The sequence below is a fragment of the Oryctolagus cuniculus genome, chromosome 17, assembly GCF_051225735.1.
Source record: "Oryctolagus cuniculus isolate XC-2025 breed Fujian yellow rabbit chromosome 17, ASM5122573v1, whole genome shotgun sequence".
Taxonomy (NCBI): Eukaryota; Metazoa; Chordata; class Mammalia; order Lagomorpha; family Leporidae; genus Oryctolagus; species Oryctolagus cuniculus.
Window position 1 is genome coordinate 8,955,356 of NC_142883.1, and position 25,044 is coordinate 8,980,399.

Sequence of the window (25,044 nt, forward strand, 5' to 3'; positions counted from 1 at the left end):
TTAACTGCTAGAATTCTCAAAGTAACATTGTTTTTGAAATGTAGATGTTAAAGCCAATCTACTTCTCCAATAATACTGGATAAAATGCATAGACATGTGGGGTGGGTAACAGAGTCAGAGGATGCGTGAGATGGGAAGCATTGAAGGAAGGGTTTGATTGGAAGGAGCTGTAAGCCAAGGAACACAGAAGAGAAACACAGCAAGGACTCAGACTTAGAGCTTTGAGAAGCAGCACCCTGTTTGCCAACTCCTTGGTTTTAGGGCGTTGACCACCACGATTGCAAGGCAGCCAATCTGTGTTGTTGAAGACACTACATTTTTGGAACTTTGTTACTACAGCAATAGGAAGCTAATGCACTTTGGAAGACAGATTTTCCTTCCCAGTTCCTTGACAGTTCCCACACAGAACCATACCAGACATTCAGAAGGCATTGTCTGATGGGGTTGTCTTTAACTCTGCAAGGAAGGCTCCAGATATTTCAGTCCCAAATTAATACTGCTCATCTTGATCATTAAAAAAAAAAAAACTTTCAAATTACCATGGTCACTAAGAAGCCAGGGTTAACCAAGTTTGCAAACCAGACCAAAGGAGATATAGGTTCCACTCCCAGAAGGAATGAAATAAGAATGTATGCAGCAAAGTGGCTCTTGATCAATCTGTATGCTGTGTCCAACAGTTTTAAGTGGCTCCTCTAAGATCCAGTGAAAATGTGGTTATAAGCTTGGTGACGACAGTTTCCATACTTTATGAAGGGAGCAGAGCCTTGAGCATATATCTGCTCCATATTGGATGATTTTTTGCTTTGTTAATTACTATAACAAAAGTAGGCAAGATTTCTTTTCTACACACTTATCATTTGACTCTATTTTCACAAGAACTTTAAAAATATTTTACAATGTATATTATTATTATTTGGGAAGCAGAGAGAGAGAGAGAGAGAGAGGGCATTCCCCCACTGGCTTGTTCTCTCCTCAACTTCCCTTAATAACCAGAGCTGAACCAAGTTGAAGCTAGGAGGTTGAAACTCAATCTTGATCTCCCTCATGGTAGCAAGTACCCAACTACTTGAGACATCACCTGTTGCCTCTAGGGTCTGCATTAGCAGGAGGTGGAATTGGGAGCAGGGCTGGGACTCATATACAGGTACTGTAACATGAATGGCAAGTATCCCACGTGGCATCTTAATTTCTTTGCCAAACAGCTGCCACTAGGCACAATTTCTAAATGCACCACAATACAATAGAGATACTGCATGCATTTATCTTTAATGATATGTTTTCAAACACTAAATTAATACAAGTTCAACAAAGAAATCGTTGGAAAACCAAAAAGTTTCTGGCAAAAAATAAATAGCCTGTAATGCTATTAAAGTGTAGTATTTTCTGTCTCCCTTTTTTATTTATGCATATAAATACATAAAAACAAAAATTATTACCTCTGCTATCAGATTATAAGCCTTTCAAGAGTTCTTTTGCTATCACTTAGTCATTAAATATCCATTAGTTCTCTGGATCTCCATCGTTGGCTTGTATCAAAAGAACTGGAAGCTTTGTTAAAGTACATATCATTGGCTTTCAAACTTAAGTTCTGTGCAGTTTAGGGAAAGACCTTTAGAATTTGCATTCTAACACATTCCCAGGAGGTCTGCATGTTGCTGATCCAGAAACCACACTTTGAAAATCACTCATCTACATACATGAATGTTACCTGATGAGAGAATATTTTATATTTCTGCTCTTTTTCCTATTGCAAATTAATATTTATTTATATTTTCATTATCCACCTATTCAGTACATTTGGAAATTTCCTGGATTATATGCATTGTTCAGTTGGTATGGAAGAATGGCTATTTTTCCAAAAAGATATTCAAGAATTAAACTAAATATTTTTCTTCAATTGAATGGGTATCCCAGAGAATGAGGTATATAAATAATTGAGATAATTTGGGTCAAAATTCCAACTATCTTTGCATGCACAACTTGAAATTGTATGTAGGACAGTCACTGTTTTTCAAGGAATCTCCTTTAAAGAAAAGATGTTTAATATCTGAATATGTGTTTTCCAGGTAGTTCTAAAAACAGCTCTTTTGATTTTTAATTGAACTTTGTTGGGTATGAAGTGGATTAACTGAAAGTGCTGGCTGGGAGCCTTGGAATGTCGGAAACCCAAGCTGTTCTGGTTACACAATCCAAATGTAAACAGCCTTCCTTGTCATTTGTTGGCATAGTGTTGGGGACACCAAGTTATTTCACTTTATTGAAATTTCTCTCATGAAAAATGCATGAAGTGGCTTTCACTTTGGCCAAATCCTCACATATTGACCTCACCTCACTGGGTGCAGTGAAGATCTGTGTGTCAACATATAGAAAACCCTGGCAGTGTCTGAGGTAGTATAGACCAGGATTTATTCCCATTGCCCTAGAAAAAAGTGTAACATAGATAAACTTTGTACTGGTACCTGGCTTTCCTCCGAAAAACCTTCCAGACTATCACTGCCTACCTGTGCTTGCTCTCCTCACAGCACATCCACTAGGTTGGGCCTGCCCAAAGGGACAAGGAACATATTGTCAGCTTCAACACTGGCAGGAGGAACTGACTTAAGTCCAGAGTACAGTGACATGTTACCTAAATTCAAAATTTTAAAGCAAGCTATTCCGAAATTATTCTTCAATGAATTGTGGACTTTTATAGGGTATGTCTTGTAAAGTCATAAACATTAAATCATGCTTAGTTAGACACTTAAAAACATTTACCAAATAAAAAAATTAAGTGAAGTTAAAACTGGATCATGAGAGGGGCCTGTGCCGTGGCTCACTTGGCTAATCCTCTGCTTGTGGCGCTGGCATCCCATATGGGCACCGGGTTCTAGTCCCGGTTGCTCCTCTTCTGGTCCAGCTCTCTGCTGTGGCCCGGGAAGGCAGTGGAGGATGGCCCAAGTGCTTGGGCCGTGCACGCGCATGGGAGACCAGAAGGAGGCACCTGGCTCCTGGCTTCGGATTGGCGAAGAGTGCCGGACATAGCGGCCATTTGGGGGGTGAACCAGTGGAGGGAAGACCTTTCTCTCTGTCTCTCTCTCTCTCTCACTGTCTAACTCTGCCTGTGAAATAAACAAACAAACAAACAAACTAGATCATGAGATTGACAGCAAAGAGATATGATGGTGTCTGAAACTTTTCAGCTAAGATGATTTGTTGAAGACACTAAAAACAGTAACTGAGATCTTGGCACAAAAGAAAACACAAAATGCCTACCCTTTAAAATATATCTTGTTTAGTTTGTATGAATTTATTTCTCAGTTTCAATTGATATGTATTTCCAATTGATCATCTGTAAATTGTGTATATGATCTGATTCCTCATTTCATTCTACTTATTTTCAACTAAATTTGACCAGTAGCGGCAGGTGGTTGGCCTGGTGGGTAAGCACTGCTCTTGATTGCAGCTCCCTACTAATGAGCACCCTGGGAGGAGCAGGTGATGCCCAAGTAGTTGGGTTCATGCCATCCATGTGGGATATCTAGATGGAAACCCCAGCTCCTGGATTCAGCCTGGCCCAATCCTGGCCACTGCAGAAATTTAAGAGGTGAACCAGCAGATGGGAGATCTCTGTTCATTTATCTTTCTGTTCTTGTTCTTTCTCTCCCAAATAAGTAATTTTTTAGATTGATTAATCTCCAGTAGCTTTATTTTGTAGTTTCTTGTGATACATGAAGTGTCCTAACACGAATGTATTAGAGTGCTAGGTCTGTATTCACAGAGACCTGGGTCCTGATGCCCTCACTCTTGTCCTGGTACCTGCTGCAGTGTTCTGTGTGCGCTCCCTAAGCTCACCATAGGGTTTCTCTCAGCACTAGCACTGGCTACTTCATGCCCAGGAGCCAACACCGTGGTGTCTGTTTGCTAAGACTCTCCTCTTGCTCTATCTGTCCTTCTCAGAATGCAGCACCATGGAGCCACAGCATCACTTGAGAATGTGATTTTAAAAAAGCCTGGAGGTCATACCCCAGATCTACTGAATGAGAGTCTCTGCTTTAACAAGCCCCCACACCCAGGTGATTCTGAAGTTTGAGAATCAGAGCACCACAGACACATAGCTGTGGACAGGCAGAGTTAGACATTGAGAGAGAGAGAGAGACAGAGATAAAGGTCTTCCTTTTTCCATTGGTTCACCCCCCAAGTGGCTGCTATGGCCAGTGCCTTATGGCTGGCGTGCTGTGCCGATCCAAAGCCAGGAGCCAGGTGCTTCCTCCTGGTCTCCCATGCGGGTACAGGGCCCAACGACTTGTGCCATCCTCCACTGCACTCCAGGCCACAGCAGAGAGCTGGACTGGAAGAGGAGCAACCAGGACAGAATCCAGCACCCTGACTGGGACTAGAACCTGGGATGCCGGAGGATTAGCCTAGTGAGCTGTGGCGCCGGCTGAGATGGCCTTTTTATCAGGAGTTTCACATACCCCAGTCCCTCCTGTCAATTCCTTACCAATGAGGAACAGGTAGTGGGTTATAATGTCATAATCCATAGTGGTGTTTTAACCACTCTGCCATTGATGGTCCCAAAACTTTTTGTTTTTATAGTTTATACAGAAATAAATCAATATCTGATTTCTAGAGCACTACCAAGAATGAACAACCTAAACCTACCCTGATATTCAGAATCTGATGTGGTTCTCATTTTAGGCTGTGCCATTCTTCTACTGAACCTGGTCTATTCACAAAATACTAGACTTAGTTAATACTTAGTCTTAGATGCTTCATACTTCGTAACTTTGCCTAAGCACAGATGAAAAAAAGTCACAGTGTCACCCCAAAACTGCACAATATCATCACTTGTTTTCTAAAATGGTAGACTTACTTCACCAACCACAGTTTTGTCTGTCCTCGTCTCCTTATTTTACGGGCAAGATTTATTGACATAATTCTAGAATTTTCCTGTTTTCTGAAAGGATATAATTTTGAGCAAATGCCTGTTTCTTAGAACTTCTCCTAAATCACTCAACCAAAGACAAATCCTAACAGATTCTTCCTAACATCTCAGACTCAGACAACTGTGGGTTCACAATGATGTGTGTTCTCACTTTCTGCAAAAAACAATAAGCCCAACTTGATTAACCATAGGTACGTTTGTGGTGATCTCTACTTAAAGAACATTGCAGCCCCAATAGAAGATAATGGTGGGAATCTGTGCTTTGTTCCAGCAATCCAGTTTTGAGGGAAAATCCATAAAAAGATTTGGAATTATTTGAGTTTTAAGGTTTTTTTTTTATTTTTTGGTTGCTATGACACTGGATCCTCCCTCACACCCTCCCTCTCCCTGTCACTCCACTTTTCAAATAAAGTGAATACATGTTTTTTTTTTTTTTAAGAATCTATATGTTATAAACATAAATGTATTATAAATTGTGAACATTTACAGCCATGAATTGGGCATGCTGAAATTAAAAGTTCAGGAATAATGATCATGAATGAAGATAATGAGGAAATAAAAGGAGAGATTGTTGACTATATGTAACTGGAACTAGGCAGATCATTTAAAAGACAATCTCTTCATCTTTGATGAAAATTTAGGTCACTTCATGTGAAGTCATCTTCACAAATTCAAGCAAATTTGAATGACAGCTTGAGATTATAGATACAGAATTTCAAACAGAATATCCCCTCAAAAAAGTCTCTCATCTTTTATTATTCAACCAAACACTAATCAAGGCCAGGTGCCGTTGTGAAGAAATTGGGAGTTGTCATTTTAAGTCGCTAATCATCTGGAGTTAAAAGTAAAATGTTAGGTGGCCGTCACTGTGGTGCAGCGGGTTAATACCCCGGCCTGTAGCGCTGGCATCCCGTATCACTACCAATGTTCCCATTCATACCTCCACCTGCAATAACACCATCACCACAACTCCCTGTCCACCTCCAATAACACCATCACCACAACTCCCTGCACAACCTTCTCTACCTCCATCAGTTCCAACTTTCATATCACTGCCTTGGCATCCTCCACAATCTTCTTTAGTCATAACTCCACTATGCGCTCCCTCTCTCCTCTCCCTCTCCCGTTGCCACCTTCACCAGCACCACCACCAAATCTGTCACTCCTTTCAGCATCAATATCCTCACCAACATCACTTCTATTGCCCCTTTTTCTAAAGGTCATTTTCGTTTGTTTGTCTGGTACTCCTGGGTTTTAGAAAATCTTTATATGTCATTTTTGCTTATTTGAAAGCAGAGGGTAAGATGGAAGCAGATACTGAAATGCAGAGAAAGATCCTCTATCTGGTAGTTCTTGTCCCAAATGTTTACAACAGCCAGGACTGGGCCAGCCTAAGTACAGGAGCCTGCAACTCCATCTGTGTCTCCCATGTGGGTGGCAGGGACTTGAGTACTTGAGCCATCACCTGCTGCTTTCCTAGAGTATACATTAGCAGGAATGCTGGGACTCAAACTCAGGCACTCCAGTATGGGATGTGGGTATCGCAAGCATCTAAAAAGATTTATTTATTTATTTGAAAGGTAGAGTTACAGAGAAGCAGAGGCAGAGAGAGATAGTGAGAGAGAGAGAGAGAGAGAGAGAGAGTCTTCCATCTGCTGGTTCACTCTCCAGATGGATGCAATGGTCACAGCTGTGCCGATCCGAAGCCAAGAGCCAGGAGTTTCCTCTGGGTTTCCCACTTGGGTGCAAGGGCCCAAGGACTTGGACCATCTTCCACTGCTTTCCCAGGCCATAGCAGAGAGCTGGGTTGGAAGAGGAGCAGCTGGGACTAGAACCGGTACCCATATGGGATGCTGGCGCCCATATGGGATGCCGGCCCTGCAGGCGAAGACTTAACCTAGTGTGCCACGGCGCTGGCCCTCCACTACCAATTTTAATCACTGCAGCAAAAGCTCCATCACTGCCACCTCTGTTACCACTACTCATCATCAAAGAAACTGGAAAGAGCAGCTGCTTACCCCACCTTGTGTCTACCTCCACTGGGCTTCTAAAATAATTTCACAGCAGCAAATTGTTATTTTCCTGATTGAAAGGGAGTCTAATATCAATAAGCTTCATCAATTACTTTTACTTTATAGCTTAAATAGGAAGAACTAGAAGAAAGAAAAGTCTTGGATTGTACACTCCTGTAAATCAGGTCATTTCTGAAAATCCTATTGACTGGAAATTTTGATTTCACTAGATGATTTAGATTCTCCTACACACCTGAGGTCTGCTTTGCATTAATCTGAAAAACTTAGCACACATATTGTGAGCACTTCACACTCTAAGTTCCAGGAATCATCCCATGGGTCGCTATGGTAAAATACCAGTCTATGTCCCTATAATGTTTCTTTGCCAATTTTTGTGCCATTCTCATCCAAATCCTAGTTGAAATGGTAAAATTTTCCATATATCTGTATTAGACATAGATTTGGACGTATGATAAAAACACTGTTAATATATAGTAGATCCATCCACAGTGTCTCAGACTTTTAATCTACAGTATTGAGGACACTTACGCTGAGCTGCTTCTTCAGCAATTGTCCTGGTAACCAAATGTGAGCATTTAAAATATTGTTGGCAAAGTTAATGGTGCAGCTGGTGGTCAGGCAAATAAATGATGTTAACCGGACTGGGCTGGGATGATGCCCATGGTCTTATTCTCATAAACACAATGCGCTAATCAACTGTCGCACATTCAGAGCCAACTGTGGAGTGAATTTCCTTCACCCACCACGACAGACTCGGCTGGAGACCTGCTTTCACGCTTGGTTAAGTTAGTGAAGGTTAGCCAAGTCAGTGTCTCATTACTGACCTTACCATTATGGCTTATCCTGCCCATGGCGGTCATCCCTTGTAAAAATATCCAGAGACTCTTTTGTCATTTTCCCACTGTTGGTCTACCCTTCATGAGGTAGTGTCTCAGAGGTCAAAATTAAACACATATTAATTGGAAAGTACATCAGGTGGAATCCACATTATGAAATCATCATCTGGATTAATAAATATCCTCTGAAAGATTAATTATGCTTTCTTTAGGGGCAAGGCAGGGGTATATACTTTGTCACTGTCACTGGTCTTTCTACTCTTTTTAAAATTACTGTTTTGGTTTTTTAGATGTCTAAACTTTATTTTAACATAAACATATCAAAAGCATATATATAAAATGTATATAAAATTTATTTTTTCTCTACTCCATGTACAACTTATAATATTTCAACCACACTGACTTACTAGTCAGTTAAAAAAATAAAAAATAGATCACTTATGAATACAAATATTTGGTCTATTAAATGTGAGTTGAAATTAGTTTTAATGGCTCTACACCCAGGAAGAAGCTTATACTTATAAGAAAGTAACCATTAAAACATGTCCATGACTCTCCAGGGGAAATAAGACCATTTGCCCATAAATACACACATCATCCTTATTTAAAAATAAATACCCTAAATATTGCCTGCCACAACTCAAATCCTATCATTAGCAAGAAATTTTTAAAAGAGGTATTTCATTAAATTAATACATGTGAGAAGGCATTAGGCATGTAACATACTTTAAGGATACATAAATAGTGAGTGGGAAGGGATGTTTTGCATCACATGTTGTATAATCCAACTTTTTCCCCAATATGAAAATAACTTTGACCACTTGGCTGATGAAAAACTGGACCTAAGTAAATATAACCATCCCTGCAGAGTTGTGTTCAACACATGGGTGGCAAAACCAGAAAACAAAACAAAACCAAACAAAACTAGGAGCTGCTGAAGTTTTAAAGACAAATGATATGTTGACAGAATCAGAAAGATGGTCTCAAGCAAAATGAAATTATAAATAATAATTAAACATAATTAAGCAAGGAAAGAGCTAACTAAATACTAATAGAAGACCTGACATTTTGAGAAAAAGAAACACATCACCAGGTATCAATGAACTCTTTATCTGAATTTCCATTGAAAGTATTTGTCAAGCATGTGAGAACTTATTGTAACTTTTTCCACATTTCTTTTTGCAAAATGAAGAGAATGCTAAAGCTATAATTCTAACAGTTTAAGCAATGTAACAGGTCATTTCTGACAACCTGAAAAGTAAAGTTGTAAATAAATAACTTAAAACTTGTTTTACTGGGAAAGCAATAACCCGTGTGTGGCATTGTTTTTGGATTGCATGTTAAATACACAATCTATTCATTGTAGAGTTAGATGTAAAAATTATGTAAAATACATCATTCCATAGAAATAAAATTATGTGGTATGTTGAGCTATATGTAAATAGCTCAGAAGTAACTTGGTAACTTGCTCTTTAAATCACCAGAATTTTCTTATAATCTGCATAGTTTTATTTTTAATTAATTTTGTATTTTTATCAGGCTGAAGATGTCATGAATACTTCAAGACTTGTACAGCAATACCTGGCCCCCACTCTCTATATACTATGAGCTATGTTTTCCAGAGATGACCACTTTCAACTCTTTCAACAACTTTCATGGTGTTTACTTTCATCTCAAAACCAAATGATTTCCATATTCCACTATTTCACTATTTATCCAATTTAGCACTGCCAGATGATCGCCTGTAATGGAACATGAGGCTGGAACACAATCGCATACATCATCTTCCCACTTTTCCTCCGTCCACCTCTGCAGTCATTATTTTTTTGTTAAACCATTATTTGCTATTTCTTTCTAAAGTTTGTAAGTTAGTACTCAGCTGAGCCAAGCAGTCACCTGCAATGACAGTTTCCTTTTTTGTTAAAATATTTTATTTTACTTCAATATCCATAACAGTGTTTTTAGTTCTTCTATGACTTTATTTTAGATGGGACTAATGCTCTGAATGTTACATTCTGTCTGGTCAGATGTTCAGTCATTCATTGTTTACACAGTAAGTGTTTATTAAAGATATACTATAAGCCAGCGAATTAGTCAAGAATAGGTTTGGCCGCTAACAGCTGAAAATCTCTGATAATAGTGTCCAAATATATACTGTGCAGGGCTGCAGTGGAAGCCAGTGAAAGGCGGGGCCCAGTATCCTTCAGTTCTTGGTCCCATTATCCTTAGGTATTGTCCTCTCCTTATGTTCCAGTTTGACTACTTGACCTGTTCAGTCCAGTCAGCACTTTCTTCTCCAAGAGAAAAGAAGAGGAGAAGAGAAGGGGAGGAAGGGAAAGCAACACCTCTATTTTAAAAAGTTGCTTCCCAATTACTTCACCCTGCTGCATAATGCTGCAATAGCCTCAAATGACTACCCAATATAGATGGCAAAGATAGTTAGTTTTATTCTGAGTGCTATGAGTCTACCCACCACTCAGGGTCCCCACTCATGAAGAAAAGAGAATGGATATTACAGGCAAATAAGTCTGTTCTAGACACCAGGGAAACACAAGGGCACCACATTGCCCCAACACAGTCTTTGGCCACACTGAGCGTGATACTCTCTGTTCTGCTACTCTCCCCCTCTTCACTCCTTTTGTTTTTTCTATTAGCCAGACTTAACTCTTCTTGAAGCCTTCTTATTCTCACCTCAGACATTACTTATGCTGAGGGAGCTGGAATGTAATGACTATAGATTTGCTTAATTCTTTCTTATTTGGACTCCAATTTCCTTCACCCCCAGTTGATCTCTTTCTTGGCATATTCCCTTATTTTGACGGAGCAAATCCAGCAATGGTTTCCAGAGACACATGTAACAAAGGTACTTCTTTGCACCTAGAACTTCTGAAAATATCTTTGCTACGTTCTCTTGCTTGATAGTTATTTTGACTTAAAATAGATTATGAAGGTAAATATTTTCCAGTTAGTCATTAATATCCTACTACATCCCAGCTGCAGTGCTGCTCATTGAGAAGACATGCCAGGCTACACTTCAATACATTTTTTTTAAAAAAATGGTTCATGAAGGTTTTGCAATCTTTCATATCTCCAGGGTTTTGAAGATTTCTGATAATAGGTCTTAGTTTGTGTACTTTATGAATCATTCCTGTTACTTGATGATCACTTCCAATATAAACTTTCAAGCTACCCTGCCTTGATAATTTTTTGGTGATATTACTTCCATAATTTACTTCTCTTCATGAGACTCATGCAAGTGGATAATGAACCTCATACATCTGCTCTCTCATTCCCTTTTATATGAGTTGGTATGATTAATTTTATTTTTTTTGGAATGATGCTAATCTTTAAATTAAAACTGATTATATAGTTCAGACTTGTGTGGTCAAAGTATACAAAATTTAAATTACACAGAAAGAATAAGTTCAAGATACCTATTGTACATAGTAACTCCAATTAATAATGATATTTTACATGTTTTAAAATCAGTGAAAGTAAATTTTAAGTATTCTCACCACAAAAAAGCAAGAATATAAGGTAATACATATATTAAATATCTTGATTTAGTCATTTTATAATGTATACTTACATCAAAATATCTGTACAGTATAGGTATATAGAATACTTACTTGTCAATTTAAAAAATTAATTGAATATTTTAAAAGTAAAAAGTAAATAAATTTTCTTCTTAAGGTTTTAAACATGAAATCCAAGATAAATCCAGGAAGCAGTCCCTATTTATCTCTAAATCATATTCCTTGTATTGTATCTTAAATACCACTTTACTTGCATTTATTGTATCTTTTTTTAATTTTTCTTCCCCATTCTTTTTTTTTAACTTTTATTTAATGAATATAAATTTCCAAAGTACAGCTTATGGATTATAATGGCTCCCCCCCATAACTTCCCTACCACCCGCAACCCTCCCCTTTCCCACTCCCTCTCCCCTTCCATTCATATCAAGATTCATTTTTGATTCTCTTTATATACAGAAGATCAGTTTAGTATATATTAAGAAAAGATTTCAACAGTTTGCACCCACATAGAAACACGAAGTGAAAAATACTGTTTGAGTACTAGTTATAGCATTAAATCACAATGTACAGCACATTAAGGACAGAGATCCTACATGAGGAGTAAGTGCACAGTGACTCCTGTTGTTGACTTAACAAATTGACACTCTTGTTTATGGCATCAGTAATCACCCTAGGCTCTTGTCATGAGTTGCCAAGGCTATGGAAGCCTTTTGAGTTTGCCAACTTCAATTTTATTTAGACAAGGTCATAGTCAAAGTGGAAGTTCTCTCTTCCCTTCAGAGAAAGGTACCTCCTTCTTTGATGACCTGTTCTTTCCACTGGGATCTCACTCGTGGAGATCTTTCATTTAGGTCATTTTTTTTTTCCAGAGTGTCTTGGCTTTCCATGCCTGAAATACTCTCATGGGCGTTTCAGCTGGATCCGAATGCCTTAAGGGCTGATTCTGAGGCCAGAGTGCTGTTTAGGACATCTGCCATTCTATGAGTCTGCTGTGTATCCTGCTTCTTTTTTAAAAATATGTTTATTTATTTATTTGAAAGACAAGAAACAGAGTGGGGATAAACAGCATGGGAGTACTTATTGTAAATTTTTCCCACATCATTTATTTTGCAAAATGAAGAGAATGTTAAAACTATAATTCTAACAAATTAAGCAATGTAACAGGTCATTCCTGACAACCTGAAAAATAAAGTTGTAAATAAATAACTTAAAACTTGTTTAAGTGAACCATCCACGTGTTCACTGTTTAAAAAGCCACAACAATCAGGGCTGGCCAAAGCTGACCCCAGGATCCAGGAACTCCATCCAGGTCTCCCACGTGGTTTGCAGTGACTCAAGTATTTGTTCCATATCTGCTGTTACCCAGGTGCATTAGCAGAGGGTTGGGTGGGGAGCAGAGCAGCTGAGATTTGAATTGACATGCAGATATAGAAAGTGAATACTACAATTTGTGTCTTAACCCACTGTGTTACAATGCCCACCCCATCATTAGTTTTCATTCTCCTGACACTTGTTTCAAACTTATCCCCTTATTTATCTATTGGTTTTTTTAAAAAATTGTGGACCTCATTTTTATTTGCAAAACCTCCTCCTTTCTTCTTATATCTCATTTACTAGATCTTGCTTCTGTGAATGCATTCAATATTTGTATCCCCTTAGCTAACTAAATTTCTAAAGCATGCTTTTTTAAATTTTGTTCTAATATCTGTAATCCATTCATCTCCCCTAAACTATAGTTTTTAGTTGTTTTTTGTTTTATTTACTTACATTTAAGTAAGATACATTAGAAAGCTGTTTGCATAGTTGGAAATTCAGTATTTGCAATAAGGTCTTACCCAAGAACACGATTCATTCTAGGGTAATAGGTAGAGATTTGCAGTTTTGTTGGGAGGCTCCAAGTAACACATATGCTAGGCATTTCTGTGTCTGTGTGTGTGCATGTGTTCCTAGAAAGAGTCAAACTATCCCTTATCTGTATTAGCAGCAAACAGTCCTGTAAGACACAGACCCCAGCTGAAAGTCCAGAAAGAGTTGAGAGTCTTACTATCTGATCCATCAGTTTTCTTCTGGAGCCTTGGTTTCAGTTTCTTACCAACTATCTACCGTGGCTGTTCCCATTATGAAGAGCTCTTTGGTTTGCTTTCTCCATAGAATGAATCCTTTTTCTTTCATCCAAGTAATGGATGTAGTATTGAAACTTAGTTGCTTTCTACGCCTAGAGTTGTCACTCAGCTGTGATACATTCTGAGTAACGCATGCATCATTAGGTGATTTCTTCTTGCACAAACATAATAGAGTGTGCTTATACAAATTAAGATGGCTATGACACCACCAAGCAATACAATTTTATGGGTCTACTGTCGTGTACGTGAGCCATTGTTGACTGAAAACTTGTTTGCTTGCATCCAATTTCCCTAATTTTACCACCTTACCTGCATTGCTCTCCTCAATATCTTGTGACTTTAATTCCCGAGATACTATTTGAACTGGCTTGGCAATCCCTACTGCAAACATGTTGCTCTGAAAGTCATGATCTACTGTCTGTAGATTGCTCTGTTGATATCCTTCTCATTGTAGATGTGTGTATTAATGATCTACTGCTGCCCAACAAGATACCTAAGCTTAGCTGATTCAAACAACAGGCATTCGTTATCTTCACAGGATCGGATGCTCAGGAATCCGGGAGTGGCTTAGCTGGGTGGTAGGACCTCAGGGTCTCTGTGGAGATCTCTATCAGGTTTTCACTTCCAGCTGGGACTGCCCTTATCTCAAGGCTGGAATGGGACTGAAAAATTCATGCCAAGTTCTTTAATGTGATTGGTGGCAAGCATTTATTTCTCACTGGATGTTGATCAAAAGCTTCAGTTTCTATGAGAATTTTTCCATGGGCTGCTTTCAAGATAAGTCTGTCTTCTGCCCTCCCCTTTGGTGAGAAGTGCAAGCGACACATTCTCTTGTAAGCTCATACCAGAAATGATATCCTCTCATTTCTTCCATATGATGGTGGTCCAACATACCAAAATAGTGGCAGGGGGCAACAATTGTTGCAACTATAGGGAGTCAGGGGTCATGGGAAAACATCTTGTAGGCTGGTCACTAAAAAAAGCTTATATTTTTTCGTTTATTTATTTAAATTTGTGGTGTTTGGAGAAGGAGAAAACACAAATATGTGGGTTTGATTCTTTGTATGTAAATAGAAATAAAACTATGATAGGGTTTTTAAAACAGGACTTGTTGAAGGAGACATGGGAGTTAGTTCAACAGTGCGATAAAATTGCCACACTAAATGATGTTTAGATTTGAGTCCATCACCACAATGGAAAAAAACAAATTAAAAAAAAAAAACTGAAATACCAGGCAGTCAAAGACATAACCAAATTTATTCCATGCCAATTGAATTACTCATAGAAAATTTGACAGTTACATCCAGATACTACCTGCTCTTCTGAAACCCTGACTAATAGAGATGAAATTCTACCTGCAATCTCTATTAAAGGAATGTAGGGCATTTAAACTGAATTTTCTAGGACTAACTGTTTTCTGCATTTTTTGCTTTTTATGTCGTTAAGAAGAAAGCTTTGGCCAGAGGCAATGCAGTGGAATGAGAACATGATATACAGATGCTTTCTGAGTAGTATGAAGAAAATATGTTCTTAATAATGCAAAAATTGCAAATTGATTGGGTAAGTCAGCCTTTTTTAAGGTTGGGACTGAGGATAATAGGAGAGTTAATATTTGATGAAACCCATTTGCAACCATTTTACATTCAGTAGTAAGATGGGTGACTAATGTAATAAATGCAAAATATAGACTGTGATATTATGTAATCATACCACAATGACAAATGTTATGTTATCAAAGCATCAACCCGTGCATGTTTGTTTCTATGCATCATAATTTCCATCAGTTTTCAAGAATTCTAATCAAAATATGTAATTCTAGCTGGCAAAATATCTAAAATACTGTTTTACAGTAGATAATTTCATTTTATTCTTGTAATGCATATGGAAGAGCTACTTTATGGAAAAAGTATGATATCAGCACAGTTTTAGGGAAACAACTTATATGGTTATCATCTAAAAATTTGTATCATTTCAGTATTGACATGCTTCACTGCATGCCCCTCCCAGGGTCCTCAGAAGCTGAAAATTCAGGTGGAATTGTATTTGGAATATTTATACCAGAAAGTTTATTATCACACTGCTATTTTTAATGATTTAACAAAGTGTTCACTAGCTATGTATTTTGTAAGTAAATATGCATGATTTAGGAACACAGAGATCTTATATAAAACAAATATATATATATACACACACACACACACACACACAAGTATGTGAAGTAGACATAGACATGATGGCAGACTTATCTAGGTATAGAAAGGATGTCTTGAAATAATAACTAGTGCGTTTTTTTCCAGATGATACTTAGTGTTTCTTAGATGTTTGTGATTCACTAATATGATGGTTTTAATAGCTTCAAGAAACAGGAAAATAGTATCTAGAGAAAGGAAATACTTGCTCCTTTTAAAATTCTGAACTATAGCCTATAATTGTAGACTTGTTAGTGAACTGGAAATCTTGCTGACTTCCAAGAGTATTTATTTTGAGAGAGCAAATATCTTAATTGTTCTGCACACATCAATAACAAGAGCTAATATTGTCCTGACATAGAAAAATCTGTGACAATGTGTCCTCCAAAGGAAAACTCTGAACATGAATGAGTTAGGAGGATCTGAGAGTACACGTTTGGTTTCGATGCAGAGTATTTGAAAACTGTCCCACAGCCTTCAACCTCCTTGGGACAAAGCTCTGAAATCTTATATTTAGAGAAAAAGAAACCATGGCCTTGAACCCTACTGTCTTTCTGAAGAGACAGTCTTACAGAAAATTATTTAGTCTTTGGAAGTGGAATAGGAACACCTACAAGCTTATGTCTTGAGATAACCTCATAGCTAAGATTCCTAAGCTTGAGAAAGAATACAAAACCTCTGGGAATGCCAGAGGGTGTGAAAGTATCTGAGGCCAGAATGAGGAGGATGAGAACCCAGGCTGATTTCTAGAGGCTGTGACAAACCAAGAAATATCTTTAGAAGGTGCCAGTCCATAACAAAGAGAACCCGGTGGCAGCAGCCCTGATGGACCTCATATATAAGTGACTTAGTTTTCTTGATTCTCAAAGTGCTCATGTGTAATATGGATCAATTAATAAATATTTGATAGGGTTGAGAAAAACCAAATCAAATAAAAGCTCTTTATTTTACTGATAAAATAGTTCATTACTGGCATTCTCTATTTTTCTATCTTTATAGTGCTGAACTTCTGACTTTTAGAGTCTTCCCTTTTCAATAGATTTACTAAAATTTGAGAGGTCAAAATCTTTGGTATACTTCAAAGTATAATGAAGAAATAAGATTTTGAATAATGTAAAATCCCATACTACTGTCAACATACTAAATAGTTTCTGTTATAACCAAATTAACCTATAACATTATTTCCATGTCTTTTCTTTCTTTCCTTCCTTCCTCCCTTCCCTCATTCCTCTGTCTTTTCTGTCTCTCTCTTTTAAGATTTTATTTATTTACTTGAGAGGTCCAGTTAGAGAGAAAAGTCTTCCATCCCCTGATTCACTCCCCAAATGGCCACAACAGTGGGAACTCAGTTGATCCAAAGACAGGAGATTCTTCCTGAACCATCTTCCACTGTTTTCCCAGGGACCTGAACCTGCTCCCACATGGGTTGCCAGAGCCACAAGCAGAGGCTATGCCACAGTTCTGGCCCTCATCTCTCACTTCCTTCTTTTTCTTTCTTTATCCCTTCCTTCCTTCCCACCATCCCTCCATCCCTCCATGCTTCCCTCCTACCTTCCTTCCTTCCTCCCTGCATTCCTTCCTTCTTGCCTGCCTGCCTTCTGCCATGGCAGAGAGACTGCTCCTCCTGAGTTGTACCCATATGTCGAGAGACATAGATATTGCCAATATCACAGCCTTTATGTGACACACAGGGAAAGAAAGACACCTCTCTCCTGCCCTTTCTTCTGTTGGTGCTTCCTCTTGAACTAATTCAACTGGAAGCTGGAAAGTCAGGGAGCCCAGATAAAGCAATGCTGCCAATACAATCTCCAGGTGCAGATGCAGAAGGAGGCAGGAGTTGGGATCTACTTGCAGACATGGTAACTAGCACAGTAGCCAGCTGTGGGTGTGGGAACTCTCTATTTTAAGAATAAGAGCAACCGAGACAAAATAGCTCATTCACAAAACTAGGAATAGATGATTCCTTTAATAAGTTCTAGGACATGGCTGTATCCACTTTGACTGGGTTGTGCTACTTGGCAATTTGTTTTGTGGCCTTTTAATGGATGGGTGTAGCTCAGAAGATTTGTATAAACGCTTTTGGTCTCGTGGTCAATGAAACATCTAACCAAAGGCTCACAAAACTCATCATATTTGTTTCTGGACAGATTTTTAAATTGTGCTTATTTAGGTCAAGATTCTAAATCTTTGCTTGATTTACAAGTGTTTTGTAAAAGACACAAATGTATCAATGGAATCACTTGCTCTGTTATTCCTCTCCCACCATAAAAAGCTATTTAATGAGTACTTATTAATGAATTGAAGCATCATAGAAATTATCAAAGTATTTATCAAAATGTTTATTTTATTCATTAACCTTTATAATTTGATAGCTTTATACGGGGGTCATTTTATTATAACAAGGGAATTATTAAATATCAAGTTCATGTTAATATAAACTAAGTGTAAAAAACATGGATTGTACTTGTTTGAACAACTTGGGATTGTGTGTCTTATTGGTGCTTGGACAGTTTTATTCGCTAAATGTGTGAAGGAAAAAAATCAACAGTTCAGGAAGACAACCTGAAAGTAAAATTATTCATTTTTCTGCTTATTATTTTGAATCATGCACCCAATGCTTCTCAATGCAATCTTTTTGTTAAAAAAAAACAAAACTCAATTTTGATGTCAGTACAATTTTCGTTGCTACAGTGAAATACCTGAGGCAGGCTACTTTATAAAGAAAAGAGGTTAATGTTGTCCCATGCTTTATGGGATAAAAGGCCTGCCGTCTGTGTAGGTAATAACTTTCTTGTAGGAAAGTCCAAAGGTGGCATAGGACGTCAAATGGCAAGACAGAGTATACTTGAGTCTGTGTCAATGTGTGTCTGTCCTTGAAAAGCCCCAGGTACTCAGTCATGGTGACTTCATACTAATGACCCTATCTAATCTAATTGCATCACAAAGTCTCCAACTCTATCACAGATTAATTTTCCACTCTCTTGTGGCCAGCTGTGACATAGCTGGTAAAGCTACTACCTGTGAAGCCAGCATCCCATATGGGTGCTGGATCATGTCCTAGTGGCTCCACACCCTACTAAAGCACCTAAGAAAGCAGGAGAAGTGGCTGAAGTGCTTGGGCCTTTGCATCCACATGAGAGACAATGAAGAAGCTCCTGGCTCCTGACTTCAGCCTGGCCCAGCCTGAGCCATTTAGGCCACCTAGGGAGTGAACCAGCAGATGGAAGAGCTCTGCTTCTCTCTCTCTCTGTGTAACTCTGACTTTCAAATAAATAAGTAGATCTTTAAAAAGAAAAAATCTCTACCTCTTAACACCAGTAACACACAGCTTTTGGGATTCAATTTGTGCATGCATCTGGTGGACCAAACTATATCAAACCATAGCATTTGGTGCACACAAGTTATATAAAGATAGTATTTTGGTAATGGAGGCAATTATAAGCAGGTGCATTAGCCATTATTTCACAGATAGGCATAACTTCTATTATAATCAGGTCTGCTAAATTTTTAAAAATAGATCAACCCATGTTAAACCAAATGTTTATACTGTGGGGAATGTGATTGAAGTCTCATAAAGGTTCAGTGTTTATAATAACAAAATTGCATATGTAAATTAATGGCTTTCTAATTTTGTCATTCCTCAAGAATTTTTACCACCCGTTTAGCAACTGAAGCATTAGAATATCGAGATAGCTAGTGGCATTGAGTAGCAAGTGTCCATGGAATTCTGGATTATTCTTTTCACTTTGAATTCAAAGTTCCTCAGTCAATTTTAAGTCCTAGAAAATAAAGTGCTAATTTGTAGCCACATCTGGGGATAAAGCAACCCAATCCTCATGTCATTCAGTCTTTCAGTACCACAATTCAAATAGTGAAAGATGATGCTTACCCATGATTTTATGCCTCTACTGGTGGTTTTTTCTCTTATGATCTCATTTAGCTTTACCTAATTTTGTGAGATACCTAAACCAACCTAGATTCTGTACTAAAATGTACTATCTTACGATCATCTCGAAAACTATTTACATTCCTCAGAGACTTGTCCAAAACCCTATCAAAATGTCTCCTTATTAAAAACACTGGAGTGGTTTGGAAACTGAAATTTTGTAATAAGGTGAGGATTCAATAAAATATTATCTCAAACTAATGGGCTCTGGCAACTTTTCTTTTCTTTCTGTAAATTCTGTCTGCAGCATTACTGCCATTAGGCCAAATAGATGTCCTCTGCAATAACAGTCAGGAAGGTACAATGACAGATGGCAAGCCACTGGGACTCAGGGCACTGTCTGGGAAGGAGCATGAAACTTTAACTCTGTCTCCCTTTGTCTACAAAGGCCTCAGTAGTCTTGACTTTTTTTTTCCTCTTTTTTAAAAACATATGCTACAATCATTTAGGTCAGGGATTGGCAAATTTTCTGCACAAGAACCAGACAGTAAATATTTTTGGCTTTGTAGTTCAGACAGTCTCTGTCACACACACTCAGCTCTGCTGTTGTGGCATGAAAGTCACCATGGACCATACAGAAATGAATGAGTCTCACTGTTTTCCAATAAAACTTTATTTACAAAATATGCAGAAGGCCAATTTGGTCCTTGGTCTCTAGTTTGGTGACTCCTAGTCTATGTCATTCTTGTTTAAAGGCCCAAGAATGGAGAGAAGTAGCTTTCTCTAAAGGTAAGCCCATTTTCAGTTACTGGAACGCCAAAATGGACTATAACTATATATAAGCACATGAGTATTAAAAAGAGACTAAAACTTTGTTCTTAGCTAAGCATCTGCCTGGAAAGAGGTTTCGGAGCATATTTACTTATGATCATGCTAAGCCTACTTTCTGGGTATTTGCATTTTATTAATCTTTTAATCTGATATTGTCAGTTACTAGAATTTTCCAGTCTAGTCCCAAGTCGCAATCTTGTCTCCTTCACAGCAAAATCTCAATACATTTTAATTTGGAAAATATTTAGTAATATTTATCTGGGAAATATTTGTTTGCCTTCATGGAAAGGAATTAAAGTTTGCAATAAGCAACTATTTGTTATTTTAATTTAATAAATAATTACTTTCATATTAGGTCTATTGGGATCTCACATACCTATCTTTCATAAATTTGAAAAGAGAATGGAATTTAAAAATCCCAGCTCCAGTAATAATGAATTTTATGAACTTGTGTTATTTACTTATTATCTCTAACAATTAGTGTATTTTTATCTATAAGATTTACTTTAAAAAATTATTTTTTAAAATCTGTATTGAATTTATATGTAAAGTGCTTGAGAAGTATCATAATAAAACTATATATATATGAGATGCATAACATTTATTCCCTTCATATAAATTTTTGAGAGTAAAATAAAAACCTTTTAAAAGATTATTTAGTTATTTGAAAGGCAGAGTTACACAGAGAGCGGGAGACACACACATACATACACACACACACACACAAAGAGAAAGAGAAAGAGAAAGAGATCTTCCATCTGCTGGTTTATTCCCCAAAAGACCAGGCAGAAGCAGTAGCCTGGAGCTTCTTCTGGGTCTCCCACACAGGTGCAGGGACCCAAGTACTTGAGCCATTTTCTGCTGCTTCCCCAGACTTGTTAGCAGGGAGCTGGATCAGAAGTGGAGCAGCTGAGATTTGAACCCATATGGGATGCCATCATAGCAGGTTGCGGCTTTACTCTCTATGCCACAATGCAGGCCCCAAGTAAAACTTCTTTGTATGCAATCTACTAAAAAAAAAGCTGTTAATAAGTTAGTTAGGATCTCTGTCCTAAATGTGTTGTACTATGTGAGTTAATGGTATAACTAGTACTCAAACAGTACTTTACACTTTGTGCTTCTGTGTGGGTGCAAACTGTTGAAATATTTACTTAGTATATACTAAATTGATCTTCTGCATATAAAGATAATTGAAAATGAATCTTGATGTGAATGGGATGGGAGAGGGAGCGGGAGATGGGATGGTTGCGGATAGGAGGGAGGTTACGGGGGGAAAACCCACTGTAATCCAAAAGCTGTACTTTGGAAATTTATATTTATTAAACAAAAGTTAAAAAAATAAGTTAGCTAGGTAAAGAAAGCATGACTTACCAGCAAGTGATATTACCATGTGATATATCTTATTTTGTATATAGAAAACTTAAGTGAGAATTTTTGGCCATCATCTCCTACAGAACCTTGTTTGATGAACCTAGCTCTATGAACTATGAGCAAAATTAGGTTCACAATTTTTTATTCTTTCTCTCTTTTAATATAAAATATCCAAGTCTGTGTATTTCATAAATACATTTTTTTTTTTACAGGCAGAGTGGACAGAGAGAGAGAGAGACAGAGAGAAAGGTCTTCCTTTTGCCGTTGGTTCACCCTCCAATGGCTGCTGCGGCCGGCGCACCGCGCTGATCCGAAGGCAGGAGCCAGGTGCTTCCTCCTGGTCTCCCATGTGGGTGCAGAGCCCAAGCACTTGGGCCATCCTCCACTGCACAGCAGAGAGCTGGCCTGGAAGAGGGGCAACCGGGACAGAATCCGGCGCCCCGACTGGGACTAGAACCGGTGTGCCGGCGCCGCAAGGAGGAGGATTAGCCTATTGAGCCGCAGCGCCGGCCATAAATACAATTCTAAGATAACCATACTAGCCTCCCTTCCTCCCTCTTTCAAATCCTTCTCACTCTTTTATTTCTCTTTTCTTTAATTTTTGCATTTTTTTAAATTTAGTATGCACAGTTTTAAGAGCATAATGATACTTCCCACCATACCCTTCCTCCCTCACTTGCTCCCACCCTCCCTTCTCCTTCTTTTCTTACCTTTCTTTTTAACTTTTATAATCACATACTTTCAGTTTTCTTTAGAATCGCCAACTTTTCACAGATTAAAGAATTCAACAATTAGTAAGTAGAAAAACCACCATTCCTCAAGAGTATAGACAACGTGTGCTTTCTTGTTTACTTGACTCATCATTGATTGTCTGCATCATTGGGAAAGACAGTGTAAGAGTTTCTTTTACCAACATATCAATTAACCCACAAAGCCACCTGGAGGACAGACTCTAAGACTGCGGTTCAAGTAGTCCCATAGTAAACACTCATTCATTATATGAACACCTCCAGAGATTTAGTTCGAGGACTCTACTGCAGAAATAAACAGGTGATTCAAGTGTGTTTTAGGATCTTGTGTGCATCACTACCCGTTCTCTTCACCAGGGCATACGAAGGACACCGACAGTTTGGATTGATTAAAGGCTACGCAAGGCTGTCTGTGCCACGGAGTGTCTCATTCACAATTTTGACAAGGAATTTCCTCAAGGGTTACTGGTTGTTTTGTCCTAATGCATTGCAGTTTACCTTTTTTGGCATTTGTGTTTTGTAGGTAATTTTGGGCTGGAGAGTCTTGAAACCATTTGACTTGTGGAAGAAAATTGCTTGGAGCACTATGAAAATATCATTGAGACCATGTGGTTTTTAAACTCTTTTGCACTGTACTCTGTTTCCCAATTATTTCCAGCTGTGTCTAGCCACTAACCGTACCTTCACAGCTGAATTTTTTTTTATAGTTGTGAAGTACCATTTTTCGTTTATTTGTTCAAGTGAATGTTGAATATCAGGTAGAGGTGGAAGATTCTGCTCAACTCCAAGATATCACTACTTTTTCTCCTGCAACTTTATGCTTTTCTGCTTTTCTTGATTCTACATTCTTGACAATATGGGAAGTAAAAATAGGAAGAAGTCTCATTAATTTATACAATATTCATTTACTGTGCAAGCATAGGCAGGGAGGAAATTTCACTTATATTACTAATGAAGAAAGGACATAAAAATGAAAATTCATAGCTAAATAAGGATATTCATTTCCTGTGGGAATCATTAGTTTTGTGTCATTAACAGCACTCATTTGCCAATAAGTCATGTAATAAATGGATTTCCTGTCTGATTGACTTAACATAAATTTGTTAATCAGTAATATACAATGTTTCCTATTCTGCTTCCTTTGAAAGTATCCTAAAACTTAGACTTCTAACCTATTTCAAAGGGTTTGTTACCCATTTTCCACTCAACCCACGTTGGAGTTTTTCAAATTCATTCAGATTCTGATTAAGGTGACTTTTCTTCAGTGCAACAGTCAAATGTATCAGTATCAAGAATAGGGCATGGGAACCTATTCCCAGGGGTGATGTTTAAACTACTTAATGTCTGGTAGAGTGTGGGCAACAACCAATCAGAAACAGATGCACTGTCCAATCAAAACGCACAACAGCCTTACTGCAGGCATAGCTCAGAAGGGGTGTATTACCAGCTGCGAGTCAACTGGCACACTCCCAGGGGAAGCCTGCAGCTGCCAGCAGACCAAGGAGATAAAGAGGGATGAAGAATCTGTAAATGTCCCTTCTGACTTGAGTCCTCGTTCAACAAAAAGTAGGAAGACATTCCCATAAACACAAGATCCTCCATTAAGTGTCTAATTCTAAGAAGTTGATGCTGTGTAATATTCTGAGGAGAAAAAAAAAAAAAAGGTTCTCCCTATTCCCGATGTTGAACAAGTTTAAATACATACAGGCAGCCTGAGAGTAGGGGGAATTTACAATTAGTGGATTCTCCTAGAATTAGGTTTTCACTGTGACTTCATCACTTTTCTTAATGTTGGTTTCAAAAGCAACTCAAGCATATAAAAAAGTAAAGTTTAAAAATGCGTGTCAAAACCAGATCATTTTAAAATTATCTATCCTTCTGCTCACCACCACCAGTGAAAATAAGAGTTCTATCCATTTATTTTAATTCCCCAAATTAAGTGCATGAGCCCAGTCATACACAGTTTTTATTTTTATACACATGTGAGTGGAGCCTACTCACAATTCTGTATGTTATTTCTCTAAATTTAGTTTAAGTTCTACCAAAAAATTCTATATGGTGCAGAAAATAGCATTCATCCTTGATGATAAATTTAGTAACCAAAAGTTGGCAGAATATTAATAGATGCTAGAGGTCATTGCTCTCTTGCAACCACTAAAAACATGTTCTCTGTTATAAACATTTGAACAAGGTTTAAATTTGGTAGAATATTTATAAAATGAGAACTTTCCAGACATTCCTCCCCAATATCCTAGGAGAATGTCCATCTCTTCCATCTCTGTATTTTTTGAGATATATACTGTAATAAAAGCATGTGTTCTAATACTATGTATGCTGAAAAAGTATACGCAAAACCTCTTTGTAGTCAGGTAGACCACAAGCCTTTGCATTCCACAGGTTGTACTAAAATGACCCACTCATTCATTCTTCTGCTTAATCATCCCACAAAATTTCACTGAGTGTCCTCACTCTGCCAAGGGATCCTGATATTACTTTGATAACTGCAACCCCACCTGTCTTTCTGAAGCACCTACTCTAAAGACAAATGCTAAACAAGTATGAGTAA